Source organism: Mustela erminea, chromosome 5 (genome assembly GCF_009829155.1).
Source record: "Mustela erminea isolate mMusErm1 chromosome 5, mMusErm1.Pri, whole genome shotgun sequence".
In the NCBI taxonomy this organism is placed as follows: Eukaryota; Metazoa; Chordata; class Mammalia; order Carnivora; family Mustelidae; genus Mustela; species Mustela erminea.
In genome coordinates, this window is record NC_045618.1 from 27,982,445 (window position 1) to 27,996,439 (window position 13,995).

The 13,995-nt window shown below is 37.5% G+C and overlaps 1 protein-coding gene and 1 pseudogene across 1 annotated transcript in view; one reads left to right on the forward strand and one right to left on the reverse strand.

Moving 5' to 3' along the window:
- NIPA1 (NIPA magnesium transporter 1) overlaps nt 1–13,995 on the forward strand; it is a 78,413-nt gene that overhangs the window by 18,162 nt on the left and 46,256 nt on the right. The window lies entirely within an intron of this gene.
- LOC116592291 lies at nt 513–623 on the reverse strand (annotated as a pseudogene).

Consider the following 13,995-nt stretch of genomic DNA (forward strand, 5'->3'; position numbering starts at 1 on the left):
ATGAAATAAGAGAGCCCATGGTTCCCATTGCATTGGCCACTGGCATCCTTGGACCAGTTTTCACTTCAGGATGGTCACTCACACTCCAGCTACTGCTGTGGCAGCAGTCCCTGGCTTCATAAGCACTGATTACCAAACTATAACCATTACAATAAAAGCAATTGGTGTTCCCTTCCCCCAATGTTCTGTGTACCTCACTAGGAAAAATTATTTGTGATTCTTAGAATTTAAGACCCTAAAATCTTTTTATATCATATACAGAACTTTAAAAAGTTGTTGAGTACATGATTGTGTGCATCTGCCATAAAAATGAACTTCAAGAGGGGCGCCTGGGTGGCTCAGTTGGTTAAGCAACTGCCTTCGGCTCAGGTCACGGTCCCGGAGTCCCGGGATCGAGTCCCACATCAGGCTCCCAACTCCATGGGGAGTCTGCTTCTCTCTCTGACCTTCTCGCCTCTCATGCTCTCTCTCAAATAAATAAATAAAATCTTTAAAAAAAAAAATGAACTTCAAGATGTTATAGAATGATAATACATTTATAATTATTTGAATTAATGAATAAGATATTAAACTGATAAGAACAGCTGCTACACTTGATCTTAGCCAAAACGCCAAGAAGTGAAAAAATTATTGAATAAGAATATTTACTTATACACAAAAGAGAACTGGGGTTATACTAATTATACTAATATTATAGTATAGAACTGGGGTTATACACATTATACTAATGTGAAACAAAATAGATTTTTAAGACAAAAATTGTTATCAGAAACAAAGGACATTTTATAACAATGAAATGGTCTATCAGGATGATGTAACAATTATAAATCAATATGTGCCTAACAACAGTCTCAAAATACATTAAACAAAACTAACATAATAAAGAAATAGGAAATTAAATAATAATAGTTGGAAGAATCAGTACCCTATTTAAAAAATTTGTTTTAAAAAATCTTTTAGAAAAACTAGGCAGAAGATCAACAAGGAATAGAAGACTTTGATGACACTATAAACTAACTGATTTTAGTATTTTAATTATTATAGTTGGATTTATGTATGCCATTTTCTCTGTTGTATTTGTCTCGTACTTTCTGTTTGTATACTCATTATTTTATTTGCATAAAATGAAATTTCCTAATGTTTTTTAATTCCTTTAGTCATTTTTCACTATATATATTTTTGTTATTGAAGTATTTTATTGAAGATGACATTCAACATATTAGTTTCAGCTGTACAACATAGTGATTTGATATTGACATACACTACAAAATGATCATGACGAGTCTAGTTACCATCTGTCACCATACAGTTATTAAAGTATAACTGACTATGTTTTCTGTGCTGTTCTTTATATTCCCATAACTTATTTTATAACTGGAAGTTTAGACTTCTTAATCCTCTTCACCTGTTTTGCCCATCTCCCCACACTTCTGCTCTCTGGCAGTAGTTCTTTTTATGAATCTGCTTCTATTTTGTTTTCTTTGTTAATTTGTTTTGTTTTCTAGATTCCACATGTAAGTGAGATCACACTATATTTGTCTTTTTTGTCTGACTTCATTTGGCATAATACCTTCTAGTCTATCCATGTTGTCACAAATGGCAAGATTTCATTCTTATGGCTGAGTAGTATTCTACTGTATGTATATATCTATGTATCTGTGTCTATATCTATCTACATTCCCCCCCACAGCCCACATTTTCATCCACTCATCTGTCAGTGGGCACTTTAGTTGCTTCCATAGTTTGGCTATGGTAAATAATGCTGCAGTAAACATGGGTGTATATAGCTTTTGAAATTAGTATTTTTGTTTTCTTTAGGTAAATACCTAGCAGTGGAGTTATTGAATCACATGGTAGTTCTATTTTTAATTTTTTGAGGAAGCTTCGTACAGTTTTTCCTAGTGGCTACACAAGTTTACATTCCCACCAGCAGTGCATGAGGGTTCCCTATATCTGTATCTTTATTGACACTTGTCATTTCTGGTCTTTTTATTAATAGCTATTCTGACAAATGTGAGATGATATCTCACTGTGGTTTAGATTTGCATTTCCTTGATGACTATTGATGTTGAGCATCTTTTCATGTATCTGTTGGCCATCTGTATGTCTTTGGAGATATATCTATTTCAGGTCCTCTGTGCATTTTTTAATCAGATTGTTTGGAGTTTTTTGGTGTTGAGTTGTGTGAGTTCTTTATATATATATTTTAGATGTTAATCCCTTATCAGGTATTTCATTTGTAAATATCCCAGTCATCATGGTGCCTCTTTGTTTTGTTGATTGTTTGCTGTACAGAAGATTTTTAGTTTGATACAGTCCCAGTATTTTGTTTTTTTCTTATGTTTCCCTTGCCTGAGGAGATGTATCCAGAAAAATGGTGTGGAGCCTTATGTCCACAAAATTACTGCATATTTTTTCTTTTAGGAATTTTACAATTTCAGGTCTTACATTTCGGTGTTTAACCCATTTTGAATTAACTTCTGTATATGGTATAAAAAAGTGGTCTAGTTACATTCTTCTACATGTAGCTGACCATTTTTCTGAATATCAGTTATTTTCTCCATTATTTTTCTCCATTGTATGCTCTTGTCGTCTATGTTATAGATTGACTATGCAAGCATGGGTTTATAACTTTCTCTGTATTCTTTTGATCTGTGTGTGTGTGCGTGCGTGCATATGCGTGTGTGTGCCTGCACACCAGTACTGTCTATTTTGATTGCTATAGCTTTGAAGTATAGTTTGAAATCAGGGAACATGATACCTCCAGTTTTGCTCTTTCTCAAGAACACTTTGGCTCTTTGGGGGTCTTTTGTGGTTCCATAAAAATTTTAAGATTCTTTGTAATATTTCAGTGAAAAATGCCATTAATATATATTTTTAAAAGATTTTATTTATTTATTTGACAGACACAAGTAGGCAGAGAGGCAAGCAGAGAGAGAGGAGGAAGCAGGCTCCCTGCTGAACAGAGAGCCTGATGCGGGGCTCAATCCCAGGACTCTGGGATCAGGACCTGAGCTGAAGGCAGAGGCTTTAACCCACTGAGCCACCCAGGCACCCCGCCATTAATATTTTTGATTGAGATTATATTGAATCTATAGATTGTTTTGAGTATGCACATTTTAACTATTAATTATTCCAGTCCATGAGCAGGGTATGTCTTCTATTTGTATGTGTCATCTTTAATATCTTTCAGCAGTGTCATAGTTTTCAGCAGTGTCTTATAATTTTCTTTCACCTCCTTGGTTAAATTTATTCTTAGATATTTTATACTTTATGATGTAGCTGTAAAAGGGATTGTTTCCTTAATTTTTCTTTCTGCTAGTTTATTATTAGTGTATAGAAACACAACAGAGGAGTTAAGATGGCAGAAGAGTAGGGGACTTTTAAGTTTGTCTCGTTCCTCAGATACAAACAGATAGTTACCAGATATTTCTGAACAACCAAGAAATCAATTAGAGATCTGAGAAAACGTATGCTGAAAGTCTACAAGTAGAAAAGCAACCACTGTTTGGAAGGTAAGAGGTGCAGAGACTTGAATCCAGTGTGATACGTGTGATGGCTTAGGATATGTCAGTGGGGAGAGAGCCTGTTTAAGGAGGCTATACAAAGTATTGTAAACAGCAGAGTGCAAAGTTGGAACTTTTAGAAGTCTGCTATACTGGGGTATGTGCCTGGCTTAAAGGTGTTTAGGTGGTAAGTGGGGTGGAATCCCAGGTATGATGTTGTAACCTCAGGATCCTGGGGGTTACAAGAAGAACAGGTGGTGCCCGAGTTTAACAGAGTTCCCAGGTATAGGAGCTTAGAAACTGGCTGAGAACAGTGTGTCTATGTGCTGACTTTATGTTCTGTGTTGACATAAACTGCAAACTGCTATGCAGTCATAGGACTATTTTCTGGGAGTAGTCCAGCAAAGGGCAGAAGTGTAGAGAGGCTCTCCCTCCCCCGGGAGGAAAGGTGCAGGTCTGTGCTGTGGGAATCCCTAAAATTTGGAGTTTTGAAACTCAGTGACATGTCTGAGATAAAAACGCTGGATCACAGGCTGGATAAGCACAGAGTTCTGATGGTAACAGCAGAGACAGAGTGATTGATTGTTTTTCTCTGAGAGCTCACTGAAGAGTGGTGGGGAGGGCATGTGTGTGAATTTTCAGCTCTGGGGCTAGAGAGAGGTGCTGAAAGCCTTCATGGAGCAAAACAGTGCCACCTAGTAGAGTCTGAAGCTGCTTACAATGAGCCCTGCCTCCCTATGCCCTGGAAAAGCATTTTTACTAGGGCAGGTCTTTTGCAAGTGCAACAGACCCATCCCCCCAGAAAACCAGCGCAAACAACTTGTTCTCGCCCATTTTACTGATCATAGAATGCTGCATACCTTCAGCTCTTGTGGGAAACAGTATATAGCATTCTTTGTGTTTTTATTCTTTATTCTTTTAGTTATTTTCTTACTTTCTCAATTCTTTTTTTACTTTTTAATTTTTATTTTTATATATACTTTACATATTTTTTAATTTTTTTGTCTCCTTTCATTGTAATGTATATATTTTTCTTATTTTAGGATCTAGTTTCTTTTAACAAGCAGACCAAAACACACCTAAGAGCTAGGTTTTTGTTATTGGTTATTGTTGTTATTGTTTTCTTTTTCTCTCTTCTTTTCTTTTCTGGAAAAAAATGAGGAGTTGGGGAAGCTTACCCCAAAAAACAGGAGGTAGTACACACTAGCAGGGACTTAATCAATACGGATGTAAGTAAGATGTCTGTACTAGAATTTATTTATTTTTGTTTTTTAAATTTTTTAAAAAAGATTTTATTTATTTATTTGTAGAGATCTCAAGTAGATGGAGGGGCAGGCAGAGAAAGAGGAGGAAGCAGGCTCCTTGCTGAGCAGAGAGCCTGATGCGGGACTCAATCCCAGGACCCTGGGATCATGACCTGAGCTGAAGGCAGAGAGGCTTTAACCCACTGAGCCACCCAGGCACCCCAAGAATTTATTTATTTTTAAAGATTTTATTTATCTGACAGAGAGAGAAAGAGAGAGCACAAGCAGGGGGAGTGAGAAAGGGAGAAGTAGGGGGAGCCCAATGTGGGGCTCAATCCCAGGACTCTAGGATTATGATCTGAGCTGAAAGCAGACACTTAACTGACTGAGCCACCTGACACCCCTCTGAATTAGAATTTAAAACAATGTTTATAAAGATACTAGCTGGGCTTGAGAAACACATAGAAGACCAAGAAAATCCCTTCTGTAGATGTAAAAGAACTAAAATTTGGCCAGACCGAAATTAAAAATGCTGTTTCATGGAGGCAATCCCAAGTGGAGGCCATAAAAATGAGGATGAATGGATCAGTGGAGCCAATCAGTGATATGGAACATAAAATGATGGAAAACAATGATGTTGAAGAGAAGAGGGAAAGAAAACTATTAGATCACGAAGGTAGACTTAGCGAACTAAGTGATTCCATAAAGCAAAATAATATCCATATTATAGGAGTCTTAGAAGATGAAGAGTGGAAAAAACGGGTGGAAAGTTTATTTGAACAAATTATAGCTGAGAACTTTCCTGATCTGGGGAAGGAAACAGGCGCTCAAGTCCAGGAAGCACAGAGAACCCCCCTCAAAATCAATAATAATAGATCAAAGTTTGCAAATTTCAAAGACAAAGAGAAAATCCTGAAAGCAGCTTAAGACAGCAGGTCCTTAACCTAAATGTTAGACACATAAGTCTGGCAGCAGACATATCCATGGAGACTTGGCAGGCCACAAAGAACAGGCATAATATATTCAAAGTGTAAATGGGAAAAATATGCAGCCCAAAGTACATCATCCAGTAAGGCTGTCCTCAGAATAGAGAGAGAAAGAGTTTCCAGGGCAGACAGAAACTAAAGGAAATTAGAGCCCAAAAGTAACATAGACTAGAAAGAAGAGAAATAATCTACAGAAACAGTGACTTTATAGGTAATACAATAGCACTAAATTAATCTTTCAGTAATTACTCTGAATGTAAATGGACTAAATATATCAATCAAAAGACATCGGGTATCAGAGTGGATTAAAAAAACAAAATCAATTGATATGCTATCTACAAGAGACTATTATTATTTTTTATTTTTTTAAAAGATTGTATTTATTTATTTGACAGAGATTACAAGTAGGCAGAGAGGCAGACAGAGAGAGAGGAGGGGAAGCAGGCTTCCCGCTGAGCAGAGAGCCCCATGTGGGGCTCAATCCTAGGACCGTGGGATTATGACCCCAGCCGAAGGCAGAGGCTTTAACCCACTGAGCCACCCAGGTGCTCCAAGACTATTTTTAGACCCAGAGATACCTCTAGATGAAAGTGAGGGGATAGAGAACCACTTATCATGCTAATGGACATCAAAAGAAAACCAGAGTAGCAGTCCTTATATCAGACAAACTAGATTTACAAGTAGGCAGAGAGGCAGGCAGAGAGAGAGGAAGGGAAGCAGGCTCCCCGCTGAGCAGAGATTCCCGACGTGGGACTTGATCCCAGGGCCCTGGGATCATGACCCGAGCCGAAGGCAGAGGCTTTAACCCGCTGAGCCACCCAGACACCCCAGACAAACTAGATTTTAAGCCAGAGACTATAATAAGAGATGAAGAAGGACACTATATCATAAAGGGGCTTATCCAACAAGAGGATCTAACAATTTAAATATTTATGCCCCTAACTTGGAAGCAGTCAAATATACAAATCAATTAATAACACACTTAAAGAAACTTGTTGAAGAAATACAACAACAGTAGGGGACTTTAACACCCCACTCAGCAATGAACAGATCATCTAAGCAGATGAACAGAGAAATGAAGGCTTTGAATGACATGCTCGACCAGATGGACTCCACGGATATATTCAGAGCATTTCATCCTAAAGCAGAATACACAGTCTTCTTGAATGCATATGGAACATTCTCTAGAATTGATCACATACTGGGTCACAAATCAGATCTCAACCAGTACAAAAACACTGAGATCATACCATGCATATTTTAAGACCACAATGCTATGAAACTTGAAGCCAACCACAAGAAGATATTTGGGAGGACCCCAAATATTTGGTGGTTAAAGAACATTCTACTGAGGAATTAATGGGTCAACCAGGAAATTAAAGAATTTAAAAAATACATGGAAACAAATGAAAATGAAAACACGACAGTTCAAAATCTTTGGGATGCATCAAAAGCAGTCCTAAGAGGGATGTATATAGCAATACAGGCTTTCCTCAAGAAGCAAGAAAAGTCTCAAATATATAACCTGATCTTATATCTAAGGAAAAGAACGGCAAATAAAGCCTAAATCCAACAGGAGAAGGGAAATAATAAAGATAGGAGCAGAAATCAATGATACAGAAATTAAAGACTCCAGGAGAACAGATCAACAAAACTAGGAGCTAGTTCTTTGAATGATTTAGTAAGATTGATAAACTACTAGCCAGACTTATCAAAAAGAAAATAGAAAGGACCCAAATAAATAAAATCATAAATGAAAGAGGAGAGATCATAACCAATACCAAAGGAATACAAACAATTAGGGTATTATGAGCAATTATATGCCAACATTAGGCAATTTGGAAGAAATGGATGCATTCCTAGAAACATATGAACTACCAAAACGGAAACCGAAAGAAATAGAAAACCTGAACAGGCTCATAACCAGCAAAGAAATTGAAGCAGTAATCAAAAATCTAACAAACAGGAGTCCAGTGCCAGATGGCTTCCTAGGATTATTCTACCAAATATTTAATGAGGAAGTAATACCTATTTTCTGACACTTCCAAAAAATAGAAATGGAAGGAAAACTTCAGATTTATTCTCTGACGGCAGCTTTACCTTGATCCCCAAACTAGACAAAGATCCCACTAAGAAAGAGAATTACAGACCGTTATCCCTGGTGAACATGGATCCAGAAATTCTCACCAAGATACTAGCTAATAGGATCCAGTAGTACATTGAAAGGATTATTTACCATGACACGTAGGATTTATTCTTGGGCTGCAGTGGTGGTTCAAACCCAGAAATCATTCAATGTGATACTCCACATTAATAAAAGAAAGGGTAAGGACTGTTTGATCCTCTCAGTAGATGCAGAAAAAGTATATGACAAAATACAGCATTCTTTATTGATAAAAATCATCCCCCTTATAGAGATAGTGGGAACATACCTCAATATCTTAAAAGCCATGGCAAAAGACTCACAGCAAGTATCATCCTCAAAGGAGAAAAATTGAGAACTTTTCCCCTAAGTTCAGGAACATGACGGGAATGTCCATTCTCACCACTGTTGTTTAGCATAGTACTGGATATTCTACCTCAGCAATCAGAGAAGAAAAGGAACTAAAAGGCCCCTGAATTGGCAAAGAAGTCAAACTTTTACTCTTCACAGAGGACATGATACTTTTTGTAGAAAACCCAAAAGACTCCACCCCCAAATTGCTAGAGCTTATACAGGAATTCAGCAAAGTCACAGGTTATAAAATCAATGCACAGAAATCAGTTCCATTTCAATACACTAACGATGAGACAGAAGAAAGAGAAATCTAGGAATCAGTCTAATTGTACCAAAAACCGTAAGATACCTAGGAATAAACCTAGCCAAAGAGGTAAAAGATCTGTACTCTGAAAACTGTAGAATGCTTATGAAAGAAATTGAGGAAGATACAAAGAAATGGAAATCATTCCATGCTCATGGATTGGAAGAACAAATATTATTAAAATGTCTATGCTATCCAAAAGCAATCTATACATTCAAGGTAATCCTTATCAAAACACCATCAGCATGAAATAAGTCAAGCAGAGAGAGTCAATTATCATATGGTTTCACTGATTTGTGGAGCATAACAAATAGCATGGAGATCAAGGGGAGTTAGAGAGGAGAAAGGAGTTGAGGGAAATTGGAAGGGGATGTGAACCATGAGAGACTATGGACTCTGAAAAACAATCTGAGGGGTTTGAAGGGGCGAAGGGTGGGAGGTTGGGGGAACCAGGTGGTGGGTATTGGAGAGGGCACGGATTGCGTGGAGCACTGGGTGTGGTGCAAAAACAATGAATACTGTTACGCTGAAAATAAATTTAAAAAATTAAAAAAACAAAACAAAACAAAAACACCATCAGCATTTTTCACAGAGCTGGAACAAACAATCCTTAAATTTGTGTGGAATCAGGATTAAAAAAAAAAAACAACACCCCGAAGCCAAGAATGTTGAAAAAGACCACCAAAGCTGAAGGCATGACAATTCCAGACTTTAAGCTGCATTACAAAGCTGTAGTTGTAAAAACATAATGGTTCTGGCACAAAAACAGACCTATAGATCAGTGGAACAGAATAGAAAACCCAGAAATGGGCCCTCAACTCTATGGTTAACTAATCTTTGAGAAAGCCGGAAAGAATATCCAATGGAAAAAAAGAGACAGTCTCTTTAACAAATGGTGTTGGGAAAATTGGACAACCACAGGCAGATGAAACTGGACCACTCTCTTACACCATACACAAGAATAAATTCATAATAGATGAAAGACATAAATGTGAGACAAGCATCCTTTAAAATACTTTAAAACACAAGCAGTAACCTCTTCAACCTCAGCCACTGCCACATCTTGCTACATACATCTTCAAAGGCAAGGGAAACAAAAGCAAAAATGAACTATTGGGACTCCATCAAGATAAAAATCTTTTGCACAGCAAAGGAAACAGTTGACGAAACTAAAAGGCAACCTACAAAATGGGAGAAGATATTTGCAAGTGTCTTATCAGATAAAGGACTAGTATTCAAAATCTATAACTTATTAACCTCAATGCCCCAAAAAACTAGAAAATCCATCCAGAAATGGGCAGACAACATGAAAACATTTCTCCATACAAATACATACAAACATGACATGAAAACACATTTCTCCATATAGAAGACATAACAAATGGTCAACAGACACATGAAAAATGCTCAACATCACTCAGCATCAGGGAAATACAGATGAAAATTCCAGTGAGATACCATGTCACGCCAGTCATGGGTAAAATTAACTCGGGAAACAACAGATGCTGGAGGGGATATGAAGAAAGGGGAACCCTCTTACACCGTTGGTGGGAATGCAAACTGATACAGCCACTCCAGAAAACAGTACGGAGGTTCCTCAAAAAGTTAAAAATAGAGGTAACCTAGGACTGAGCAATTGCACTACTAGGTATTTATTCAGAGGTTACAGTGATTCAGTGGGGCATATGCACCCCACTGTTTATAGCAGTAATATCCACAATAGGCAAACTGTGGAAAAAGCCCAGATGTCTGTCTCTCTCTCTCTCTCTCACACACACACACACACACACGCACATTGGAATGTTACTCCATTAAAAAGAATGAAATCCTGCCATTTGCAATGAGGTGGATGGAACTAGAGGATAGTATGCTAAGCACACTAAGTCAGAGAAAGACAAATATGATGATTTCACTCATGTGAAATTTAAGGAACAAAACAAATGAACATAGGGGGAAGGAATGAAAAATAAAATAAGACAAATTCAGAGATAGAGACAAACCATAAGAAAGTCTTAACTATAGGAAATGAACTGAGGACTGCTTGTGGAGGGGTAGGTGGAGGGATGGAGTAACTGGGTGATGGGCATTAAGGAGGACAGTTGGTGTAATGAGCACTGGGTGTTATATGCAACTGATGAATTACTAAATTCTATCTCTGAATGTAATTATACACTATATGTTAATTTAAATTTAAATAAAAAATTACTAAAAAGCTAGCAAAGAAAAGCAAATACAGATTTATAGAGTTCTGTGTGTTAACCTGCTTATTTACCATTCCTTGTTTTCTTTATTTTTATGGCATCCAGGGTATCAATTACCATGTTCTTAACTCTTATCATGTTCACTTACTTTACGTGAGCCATAAAACTGCTCACTCCTATATCCTTTGTGTTGTTATTGTAAAGTATATTACAGTTTTATGTTATAGATCCAACAACACATTTATATGCATATTTACCCCATAGTTTTTCAAATCAGATAAGCTGAGAAAGGAGAACAAATTTGTGTTTTGTAATTAAACATTTTATTTTATTTTAAGATTTTATTTATTTATTTGACAGACAGAGATCATAAGTAGACAGAGAGGCAGACAGAGAGAGAGGAGGAAGCAGGCTCCCTGCTGAGCAGAGAGCCCGATGCGGGACTTGATCCCAGGACCCTGAGATCGTGACCTGAGCCGAAGGCAACGGCTTAACCCACTGAGCTACCCAGGCGCCCTATAATTAAACATCTTAAATTTAAGTTTTAGTTAAAATTTGTTGAGATATCTGTTATCAATCTTACTTAGATTCTCTTGCATATTATCAGTCATTTTTCTATTCTTTTAAAATTCTCTCTTCATCTTTGAGCGCTTTTATTAACACGTGACTTGTGTGTGGAGCTTTTCAGAGCTTGTTTAGCTTTTTGGATTTTCATCACATTTGGTAAATTTCAGCCCTTTTTTTTTTTCTTGAATTTTTTTCCTATTACTCTTTTCTCTCCTTCTATTAGTAACATTATGAGTCTGCTGATTTGTGTGATGGTGTCACATTTCTCTAAGGTTCTGTTCATTTTTCTTTATTTTTTTCCTTTTTCTTTAGAATGTATGATCTTTATCAATCTATCTTCAAATTCACCGACTCTTTCTTCTGCCAGAAATATTGAAATGTGGTATTGATTTCTTTTTTCATTCTAGTTATACATTTCAACTCCAGAATTTCAGCTTGGGCTTTTAAAAAAAATCGCTTCTATTTCTTTATTAATAGTCTCTATTTGATAAGTTGTTCCTTTACTTCTTTAAGCATACTTTCATTAGTTATTTGATCTTATGAAGTTTTTATTTTAATTCCAGTTTGAATATATTTTTAATGGATGGTTTGAAGTTTTTGTTAAGTCTAATGTCTAGGCCTTCTTATAGGCAGTTTTTGTTGCCTGCACTTTCCCTATATGTATAGTATATGTGATATAGGTCACATTTTTCTGGGTTTTTCACATGTCTTGGTTTTGGGGGTCTTTCAGGGACTTTTTTTAGTTCTTATTTTTATTATTACATGTCCTCTCCCAGCACTTTTTCCTCTCAACTTTTACACCTAATACAATGGAAACCAACATCATTCAAGCAGTTAATTGTAGTTTTATCTTGTATTCTTCTCTTCTGTTTCATGTGTAACAAAAGGAACAAGAGTATTTTATCTATAATCATGACATTGGGGAGCCTGAGTGGCTCAGTGGGTTAAGCCTCTGCCTTCGGCTCAGGTCATGATCTCAAGGTCCTGGGATCAAGCCCCACGTGGGGCTCTCTGCTCAGCGGGGAGCCTGCTTCCCCCCCCCCACCTGCCTCTCTGTCTACTTGTGATCTCCTTCTCTCTCTGTGTCAAATAAATGAATAAAATCTTTAAAAAATATATAATCATGACATCAGTAAACAATAGCTTTCACATAAGTATAAAATGTTCCTCATTCCCAACATGCAGAATAAGCAGAAAAACTTGCTTTGTTTCTTCCTGATACTACTTAACCCCTAAGAGACCTACAAGGAAGAAGATGAAGACAGATTGTGAATAACACAAAGGCACAGAATCTCTGCAGAACGGTCCTTTTACCCATCTTCTTGGTAAATTTGAACACCAGAAAGAAATTTTGAAAGACACAGTTTTCACATGAAGAAGCACAGCCTGCAGTGATTTGATTGGCCAGCAACTGCTCCTCCTGAAGTTAAATAGCATCTAGGTTATAGGAGACCCAATGATATAGGGTTCAAGGACCACTAGATGTCAATAGTATCAGTGTAAGATGGACTGCAGATATGAAGGTTCCAGGCACTCCTACTATGGGCATTCTGGTTTATGACTCAGAATGTTGGAAGCTCTTAAATCAGTTCCTACCTTAAGATGAAAGGGGAGTCATGGGGCTTAACATTTTCAGGCCTCTATTCCTCCAGCTATTTTTTTGTTGGGGTAAAATATATATATTCTATTAATGCCATAACATTTACTATTTTAACCACTTTTGATTGTACAATTCAGTAGTATTAAATATATTTATGTTGGGGGCGCCTGGGTGGCTCAGTGGGTTAAAGCCTCTGCCTTCAGCTCAGGTCATGATCCCAGGGTTCTGGGATCGAGCCCCGCATTGGGCTCTCTGCTCAGCAGGGAGCCTGCTTCCTCCTCTCTCTCTGCCTGCCTCTCTGCCTGCTTGTGATCTCTGTCAAATAAATAAATAAAATCTTTAAAAAATATATATATATATTTATGTTGTACAAAATATCATCAGTATCTATCTCTAGAACTCTTTCATAATCCCTTTATGAAACACTACCCATTTAACAGTAACTCCCATTCCCACTCCCCACCCCTGGTAACCACTGTTCGCCATTCTATCTCTATGAATGTAATTACTCTAAGTACCATACATAAGTACACTCATAAAATATTTGCCTTTTTTAAAAAATATTTTATTTATTTGACAGACAGAGATCACAAGTAGGCAGAGAGGCAGGCAGAGAGAGGGGAGGAAGCAGGCTCCCCGCTGAGCAGAGAGCCCGATGCGGGGCGCTATCCCAGGACCCTGAGATCATGACCTGAGCCGAAGGCAGAGGCTTAACCCACTGAGCCACCCAGGTGCCCCTATTTGCCATTTTTTTTAAAAGATTTTATTTATTTATTTGACAGACAAAGATCACAAGTAGGCAGAGAGGCAGTCAGAGAGAAAGGAAGCAGGCTCCCTGGCTGAGCAGAGAGCCTGATGCGGGGCTCCATCCCAGGACCCCGGGATCATGACCTGAGCCAAAGGCAAAGGCTTAACCCACTGAGCCACTCAGGCAACCCCTATTTGCCATTTTTTGACTGGTTTATTTCACTTAGCATTATGTCTCCCAGGTTCATCTGTGTTCAGGTATATATCAGAGTTTCATTCCTTTTTAAGGCTGAATAACAGTCCTTTTTATGTTGCTGCTTACTGCTCAAGTATAACAATAAGT